The sequence below is a fragment of the Cupressus sempervirens genome, chromosome 5 (assembly GCF_028749045.1).
Source record: "Cupressus sempervirens isolate cs-2001-9-10 chromosome 5, ASM2874904v1, whole genome shotgun sequence".
NCBI classification, from domain to species: domain Eukaryota; kingdom Viridiplantae; phylum Streptophyta; class Pinopsida; order Cupressales; family Cupressaceae; genus Cupressus; species Cupressus sempervirens.
Window position 1 is genome coordinate 1,006,119,834 of NC_143122.1, and position 9,585 is coordinate 1,006,129,418.

Here is a 9,585-nt window from a genome sequence, read left to right on the forward strand (position 1 = left end):
ACTACTTTGAACACCATGTTATCCAGTGAGCTTGATAGACGGAGATGTAGGGCGAGAGGTCAGGCTGGCTTTCAAGCAAACTACTAGACTATGGATCATGTTTTTACATTGCGGACTATCATTAAGGAGGCTAGACACTACTCTCAAAAGGTCTATTGTTGTTTTGTGGACTTTCGTAAGGCTTTTGATTATGTTCCTAGGTTGGCTTTATTTCAGCGGCTTCAAGAGATTGGGATTTCAGATATGTTACAAACTAATATTTTGAGACTTTATGAGAACATTACTGGTAGGCTCAAAACTCTGGAGGGCTTTTGTGATCCAATTCAAAGCACCATTGGCGTGAAGCAGGGTTGTCCTCTCTCGCCTACACTGTTTGGCTTGTATATTGATGAGTTGGAGGATTTCCTTATGTAATCCTCTCAACCAGGAGATGGGTGTTATTTACATCAGGTTCTGATCTCTATTGTCCTCTTTGCTGATGATGTCATTCTCTTGGCCTCTTCTCCTGATAGCTTACAGAGACTCCTTGATAGTCTTGCTTCTTTCTGTACTTAGAGACAACTTGCGGTCAATTTATCTAAGACACAGGTTATGGTCTTTAACTATTTAAAGACCTCTCATCTCCATTTCTTCTTCTAGGGGAAGGAGGTTGAGATTACTCCCTCTTACATGTATCTTGGTGTGAAGTTCTTAGGACCACGTTTCAGTTTGAGACCTGCTATTCAGTCCTGAGTTAGTAAGGGTATGGGCTCCCTGGCTTTGCTGGAGAGACAATGCTTCAGGCATCATTTTTAGGATATTTCATCCAAGTTATCCCTTTTTGACTCCTCGGTTTGTCCAAGAGTCCTCTATGGTTCTCTGGTTTGGGGACCTTCTCTTATTGCTTTTGATTGGGCTTCTATTGAGTGGGTCCAGACACTGTTGTTGCATCGTATCATTAAGTGTCATAGATTCACCCCTCACAGCATTGTTTTAGCAGAGTTTGGTGCTCATCCTCTCAAACTTGCCATTATTACTTGATTTGGTTTCTTCATCGGCTTCATGGTTTTATGGAGACAGGCGTTGACCGACATAGATACTCTTTTTCGGCATATTGTTCTTCAATGGAGATTATGAGATCTGACACTTCTGCTAGATCAAGATGCTGGTACGCTCAGGCCACCTCTTTGTTGGGTTCGATCAGGATTGAGATTGATCGTCTTCCTCCCTATCATTTTTTGCTGGATGCCCCGGCTCATCTTCTTCCCTCTCATCAGGAGTTGAATGAGCATTTCAAATAGGATATCTATAGGCAGTATATTACCACTACTTAGTGTCATCCCCTAGGTGGTTTGCGACCTAAGATGGCCTTCTATGCTGAGCATTTTCTTGTTATTTAGGATGCTATTTTTGTTTTCCCTGCCTATCTTAGCGGCATTGGAATCATGCATTATGGTTCTCTTTGGCCTCTTTTAGGGTTGGTTCTCATCGTCTCAGGGCTCAGACTAATCACCATATGGATTAGGCTAATCGATTATGCTAGTTATGCACTCTGATGGAGGCTGAGACCGAGACTCACTTCATATTTTGTCGTCCTCATTACTATGAGATCAGAGGGAGATTCTATTGCCTTTTTAGAGACTATTCTTCTCTCTCAATGTTCTTCAGGTATATTGATCAGTGGTGTTTAGCACTTTATCTTCAGGAGGCCACCCATCTTCGAGAGAATACCCTGTAGTCCTTTCATTAGAGACGGACTTCTGATCAGCTCATTACCACCTTTTTCTCTCCCTTGTCTCCTCCGCGGAGTTTGAAAAGGCCTTCCACTACTTCACATTCCAGATCTGTCAGACATTGTACCAATCTCTACAGGCAGCATCAGTCCTATAGGGGTTCTTCACGGCATCCGAAGACTATGGATTATCCATGGATGTACCTCTCTATTACGGATTTATTTGTGACATTGAAGGACCCTTAGTCCCTACCTTGTCTTTCTTTCTTCTTGTTGTTTTGTTTCTTTTTCAATCACCGTTTGGTGCCTTTTCTTGGCTGGCTCTTCTGTTTGTATGCTTAGTCCCATAAACCATTTTGGTTTTTCATGGACATTAATAATTTTATCTTATCTTGTCTAGATCCAGATCAACAATTTAGAATCAATTCTTTTTCCACTTAGTCCTTGCATTCTTCTGATTGGTGGATTTTTTTACCTTGGGGTCAATGATCTTCCTTTGAACACGCAATCACCTCCTTCATTACCTCGTCAATCTTCAAAACATGCTTCAAGCTTGATACAAATAGTTAACATAAGATTCAGATTCATTTCAAACAAATATGTTAAACTATGTTGCTCGACATGTACATCACACTAATGCTTGAAATAATTTATTTCTTCATTATGTCCCTTGGCATGAACTATGCTCAACATGAACTAAATAACTTCGCCTTTATATCACTCGATGTCAACTGCTATCCCTGACAAACTCGACAACCACTGGAGCACTCGGGGAACATTACTTTGCCTGGCAGTAACTACTGCTCGACACATGACTTGGAATATGTACAAGTCTTCAATAGTTAGCTCGACCTATATAGGATAACTCAATTGCAGTGATGACCAAATAATCTTTCCTTGTGAATGACTAAGTGTTTGACACTAATAGGCAACATGACTTAGGGATTAACATATACATCCCAAGCTTGGCCTCCCAAGGGAGTTGGTCGAAGACTCGATGCTACTTGGGGTTGTGTGAAACGAGTAATGAAACTCCACTAAAGTCCCTATAAAGAGCTTTGAGTAGTGACATGAGACTTCCTTTATGATCTAGTTAGGTTTTTGTGTTGCTCTTGAGTCATGCATTATTGGCATGTGTTAGCTTCTTGTATGATTTTCCTTTGTAATTCTAATCAAGTTGCTAGCTCCATGAGCACAGCAGATTTAGCACATAGGTTCTGCATGGTAGGGTAGATTTTCTAATCACGCCACTATTAGGGATCAAAGTACAAGGATGATCTCTTTAGCTACAAAAACTTTAAGTGTGAGAGACCACACTTTGTATGGCATTAGCATATCCCTTGGACCTTGTATTTGTTATTTTTGCTCATTTAGATTCATTTTTGTATTATGTTGTAATCAAGTGGTCATTGCCTCAATATTTAAGTATCTAGTAGTCCTCGGTGTGGAATTAGTTGTTCTACAACCATATGTTGGAGTCTAGTTAGGAAAGACTCATCATTTTGAGCATTTTAGACCAAAATTTTCAATCTAAGTCTGCATCTAATTTTGACATCTTCACAGGTCCTTTTTTTAGCCTAGTGATCATAATCTATGATTATCTTAACTAAGACATTTTTGGGATGAGAGTTCAATAGTTTGTCAATCGCCGTCTATTTCTCAAATGTATCATCTACAACTCTCTGGACTACATTGGTATCCAATTGATGTCTCTAATTGATTGATAATTACGCTTCTAAATCAACATCTGTATCTGGTCCCTGGCATCTCTGCCTAATTTCAACTTCAAGGTAGTTTTGAGATTTGGACTTGATTTGTGTGCTTCTAGGTTTAACTCTCAAGGGTCCCTACTTGTCATTAGCACCTTTGTATTGAACATATGGATTTTTAATTAGTTGTTGGGTAAGGATTTGATTTTAAAATGTGAATAAAGTTTCTTGATTAATCAATGTATGAATTTGTATTTGGGTTTAAAATAAACAACTATGGTGATTGATTGAGTTCGTTAGAGGCTTGAAAATCTTTTGAAGTGTAGTAGTACTGCTTCTGCTTGTGTTGATGAGCATGTGAATATATGTCATGCTCCCTATTTTATGTTTATGCTTTAATGGTTTGACATGTATGTGTTACGTAACTTGTAAAAAAAAATTTAGTGTATGTTTTATCCTTGTTTCCAAGGGTTCCCAGGTAGACCACTACATCTAGTATCAGGGTCTATGTTTATACATTGGGATCTATATGTTATGCTCTCATTGTGTTTGGCATGAGTAATGTGTGGTTAAATTTGTATTGTGATGGTTGTCTCTTCCTTGCTTGTAGCTTTAGCATGGTTTCTTGTACTTATCATGTGAGGTTTGACTCATGTCTTGTTGGTTATGAAGGATGCCTCCTCGACATGAACGTGGTCAATAGAATACTTGTTGGGATGACTATGAGGAGGAGCATCATGAGAAGTGTCATGAAGAGGAGCATCATTTTGAAAAACATAGAGAAGAAGAGAAAAAAGGGTATAATTGTGGTGGTATTGAGGCATTGGTTACCTTGATACTTGTGTTGGACCAACTGCCAGCCTTCCCCTTCGAGATTTGTGATGTGGTTTAACCGCCTCCCATGTTCTATAAGTCTAATGGTTGCATCAGGCATTAACAGGTCAATCTTTTGGTGCAACGACAACTCTAGCTTGTAACAAGTGGTATTAGAGCTTGGTCACAGGTTCAAATCCTCTCAGTTGATGCTAAGAGGGGAATTTTTGGACTAATCGCCAGCCTTCCACTTCAAGATTCGTGACATGGCTTAATAGCCTCATTTGTTCTAAAGTCTAGTGGTTGTATCGGGCATTAACAGGTTGATATTTTGGTGCAACGGCAACTCTAGCTTGTAACAACTTGATCCTATAGCTCAGTTAGGACCTCACCAGAAGAATGTCCACTAAGAAGATTCCCAGGTATCTGAGCATGGAGGACAAGAGGAGAGGAGACAACATGAGCATTCTTGTACTCCACCTAGTGGCAGAGGCACACATAGGAGAGGTAGAGCATCGATGATGAGGATTATATCTATGTAGACATAATGAGGGACCTTATGTGATCTTGATCACCTATCTTTAAGGTTGAAACATGGTTGATAGATCTTGGACATTGAGATCTTAGATGTTGCCTAACTACGCATCCACTTGCGAGCAACCTTAGAGCCTAACATGTCACCATCCACCTAATAGATCACACTTCCACCTCATAGCATACTAAGGAGAAAAAGCTCCAACTAGATATAGCAGATCTAACCTAGCAGATATGTTATGAGTGGTTCCAAGAGTAGTTTCTATTTGTTCATTATAGAGGCATGTGATGATGAGTCCAATTAGATCAAATAGGAGACAATGTCAATAGTACAATATGAGTAGAGTTTGTTTGAGCTGAGGCAGTGTTCCAATTATAACCATGATGAGTCTTTATCAGCACAACAATTTATTCAGGGCCTTAATAGCCTTATCAATGGGGATGCTCGTATGCACCAACCCAAGACACTTGCAGTTGTTGCCAAGAAGGAGAGAGTTGTCAAAAGCAACGCTACTAGAGGATATTGTGGCAAGACATTTAGATAAAGTTAATAGTGCACAACCTACAAGGTTAGTTGTACAAGGTACATAGGTACAATCCACTAGATGATTTTGAGTACAGTTGGCATCTACGAGGAATTGAAACTAGCACTGAAAGTAGCATCATTCACAGGTTCATCAAAGTGGCCGCAGTTTAGGTGCCTTAACATCAAAGGGGTGTGATTGGTTCCATTAGAAAAGTTAGAGTCTAATCATCCAACTCATAGTGTGTATCCAAGTACCAATAGAGAGAGTTATCAACAATCTAGTGCTCCTTCTAGAGGGCATAGCTATGGTTTCAAAGCATGTTTTTTCTGTGGCTAATTAGGGCACAAGGTAGTGATGTGTCTTTGGAGGTCATCAACAGGCTCACATGGGACAATAGAAATGTTTGAGCCTACAATAGGGGATGCAAGTAGATCCAGCAAGTATTTGCACTGGTTAATAACCAACAAAATAAGCACCAAGGCACCATTATATAGACTAAATGTGTGTTGCACGATATCCATACCACAATACTATTTTATTCTAATGCTTTAGATTCATTTATATCCCCCTATTTTGTTCAATGATGTAGCCCAATGCCAACACAATGGGATGATAGTTGGCAGGTTGAGTTAATCACAAGTTCTAAAATGGTTTTGGACTCCCTTGCTCATGGTTTGTGTTGCATGTGGGCACCTTAATCACTATCGTATCTACCCTTAGCTTCCCACAATTCAAGTATTGATTGTTGACGCAAGTCATTAAAATATGTTGATGACACGGGTGGGCCATTAGAGCCTCTAGTTATCCAAAGACCTATTTCACTTCATATGATATCAATTAAGCAACTAAAGTGGAGTATGCAACATGGTTTCTAGTTGTTTACATTCTTTGTTAGTAACCTCGATAGGGTTGAGAGTCAAGAGGTCTCTTGATGATCGCTTACTCCTTCGTGAATTCTTGGATGTGTTTCCCAATAATATTTCAAGCATGTTGCATCTGTGTGCTATTGATTTCCATATTGATCTCATTTCAGGAGTCATGTCTATTTCTCTAGCTCCATCTACTATGACTTCATAGGAGTTGAGTGAGCTTCATTTGCAGATAGAGGAGTTACTAGGCCATATTTTTCATATTGAATCTCCATGGTGTGAACCAACCATTTTCATATAGAAGAAGAATGGACCTTTGTGTTTAAGCACAGACCATCAATAGTTGAACAAAATGACGATGAAGAACCAATATCTCTTGTCAAGGATCGATGACTTGTTTGATCAAATGAAGGTAGCGAGAGTGTTATTGGTGATAGATTTGAAGTTGGGATACCATCAACTTCATATCCATGAGGCTAACATTCATTGGACCAATTTTCATACATGTTATAGGCATTACAAGTTTACAATAGTGCCCTTTGGGTAGACCAATGTGCCATCAGTGTTTGTGAGTTTGATGAAAAGGGTATTTTTTACATACCTTGATTGATTTTTCCTTGTGCTTCTTGACAACATATTGACATATTTATGACCACAAAGGAGCATGAGGTCCTAATGCATCAAGTATTGTAATAACTTTGTCAACATCAATTTTATGGAAACCTGGTCAAGTGAATTCTTTTACATTAAGGTGAAGTATTCAGGGCATATCATCTATGGTAAGAGGATTTCGATGGATCCAAGCTATTATGGATTGGCTAGCACTAACCAGTGTTCTTGAGGTTTGTAGGTTCATGGGAATCATGGGTTTCTATCATTGATTCAAGAAGGATTTCTCTTGGTTGGCTCATCTTGTCATATCTCTTCAAAGGAAAGGGATGAAGTATAATTGATCCCCTTAATGTGTCAGAATTTCAAGCTCTTAAGAAGCATCTGACCAATGCACTTGTGTTGGCAATGCAAAATCTTGTGGGTGAGTTCATGGTGTGCAACGATGCATCATTGGAGGGTGTAGGGCTAGCTCTATCCAAGAGGGATGAGTGATTGTGTAGGATTCCCAAAAGCTCAAGGATCGTGAGTTAAACTAACCCCCCTCATGATTTGGATTTAGCAATAGTTGTGTATGCGCTAATGTGTTGGAGGCAATTTCTTTCGGGCAACGAGTTTGAGTTACATGGTGGCAATCATAGGTTGCAATACATCTTTTCTCAACTAAACTTGAGTGAAAAACAATGTCCTTGGGTGGAGTTCCTATGCGAGTACGACTTTGATGTTCATTACATCAAAGGGAAGGAGAATGTTTTTGTGAACGCCTTGAGCATGAGGGGACATGGGATCTTTGTATTGTCACTTTGTGTATATTTGTGTAGCCATATCTTAGAGGTTTTTACTATTGACACATGCTATTAGGATGTTAGAGTGGAGATTAAGTCTAGACGTACCCTTGCATGGTCATTTTTTTACTCGTTAGAGTTGCGTGAACTTTTGTGGCACCTTGTATACATTTATGTGTCAATGTCAAGTCATCTATGTTCTGTAGTTTATTCAAAGGCACATTGTGCATCATATTTGCACATCTTGACATAAATAAGATGCACGTGGATTTCAAACATATGTACTTTTGGGTTGGGATGAGGCATGAGATTGTTGATTTTGTCACTCGAAGCTTTGAGTGTTAGAGACTAGAGGTGAAGAACCTGCATTGAATTGGCCTTTTGCAACCACATTCTATTCTTGAGTGGAAGTGGGATACTATATCAATTGATTTCATCACTATTACTATGTCATTACATCGTCATGATGTTATTATGGTTATAGTGGACAACTTGTCCAAGGTAGCTTGCTTTTCACCCATTAGGGCTTCCTACACAATTGCTTTGGTATCACACATTTTCTTCAAAGATATAGTCTAGTTGTATGGGATTCCTTAGAGGATTATTCAAATAGAGATCCAGTGTTTACTTAAGCACTATGAACATCTATCATGTATGCTTTGTGCACACAACTCAATTTTAGTTCTACTTATCACCCTCATAGCGATGATCAAACAGATCAAGTGAATTGGGTTCTTGAGCACATGCTTCACATTTATGTGATTGATCAATAAACAAGGTGGGAGGACTACTTGCACTTAGTTGAGTTTTCCTATAAAAATGGGTATCATAGTTCTTTGGGCATCTCACCCTTTCAGGATTTGTATGGTAATCCATGTTGAACACCTTTAAGTTGGAATTGGTTAGATGACCGAGGACTTTTGGGTCCTAAGATGCTCTAGGATATGGAGCAACATGTTCATAGTAGAGAGCTCAACATTGGCAGAAAAACTATGTTTATGCCCATAGGATTAACTACTACTTTTTAGTTGGCGATTGTGTGTATTTGAGAGTTTGGTTGAGGAAGAGCCCCATCTGTTATGGAAAGGCTCTAAGCCTGTGTCATGTTTTATCAAACCTCTTGAGATCCTTCAGAGGATTTATTTGGTTGCATATCGATTGGCATTGCCACCTAGCCTATCAGGCATTCATGATATTTTTCATGTTTTTGTTTTTAAACAATATATTCATGATGTGATCCATGTTCTTGCTTTGGGTGCTTTACATGTAGAGCATAGGCAACTTCCTTTGGAGCCCATCTGTATTCTTTAGAATCAAAAGTTGACCCTCAAAGGGTGGGACATAAAGCAGGTAAGGATCCAAAAGGACTTGAGCAATGAGACTTCTGCTAAATGGGAAAGGCTTCATGGTTGAGAATTTTGTACCCTTATCTTTTTGCAGACTTCCACAAGTAATCATACACCTAGTGGGGGAGGGTGTAGTGCCTCTCGTGCTTGCATTTTGTTCCATGGTTATTTTGACCTGAGAGATACTCTTTGTTTTACGAGATGCATCAATGATTATTCATTATTTTTATAATCGGTACCATAGATATTAGATGTTGGACTATTTTGCTATTTTGGTTAGGTCATATGCATGATGATACTAGAAATGAGACATGATTCTTTATGATAAATGTATCTAGTTTATTTTGTATTTAGACTTTAGATTATGGATTATGCATCTGAATAATATTTATTGGACTCAAGACTATAGTTATTATATGTTGTGGATATCAATCATTTACTTTCAGTTGATATATGTGTAGTATAGCCTAGAAGCAATTACTTAATTTCCTTTAATTAATGCAATATTATTAAGATTGTATGTTGTGTATTAATTTATCACATCACTGCTATGCATTTCGCCCTTGGTGTCACTATGAAGTGAGACAGATTCGTAGTCACTTGTGAGATCTACATGATCTCTCATTCTCTTTCACTGTGATTGCCTTGTATTAATGTGCTTCTCCTATTTGTATATCGAGCA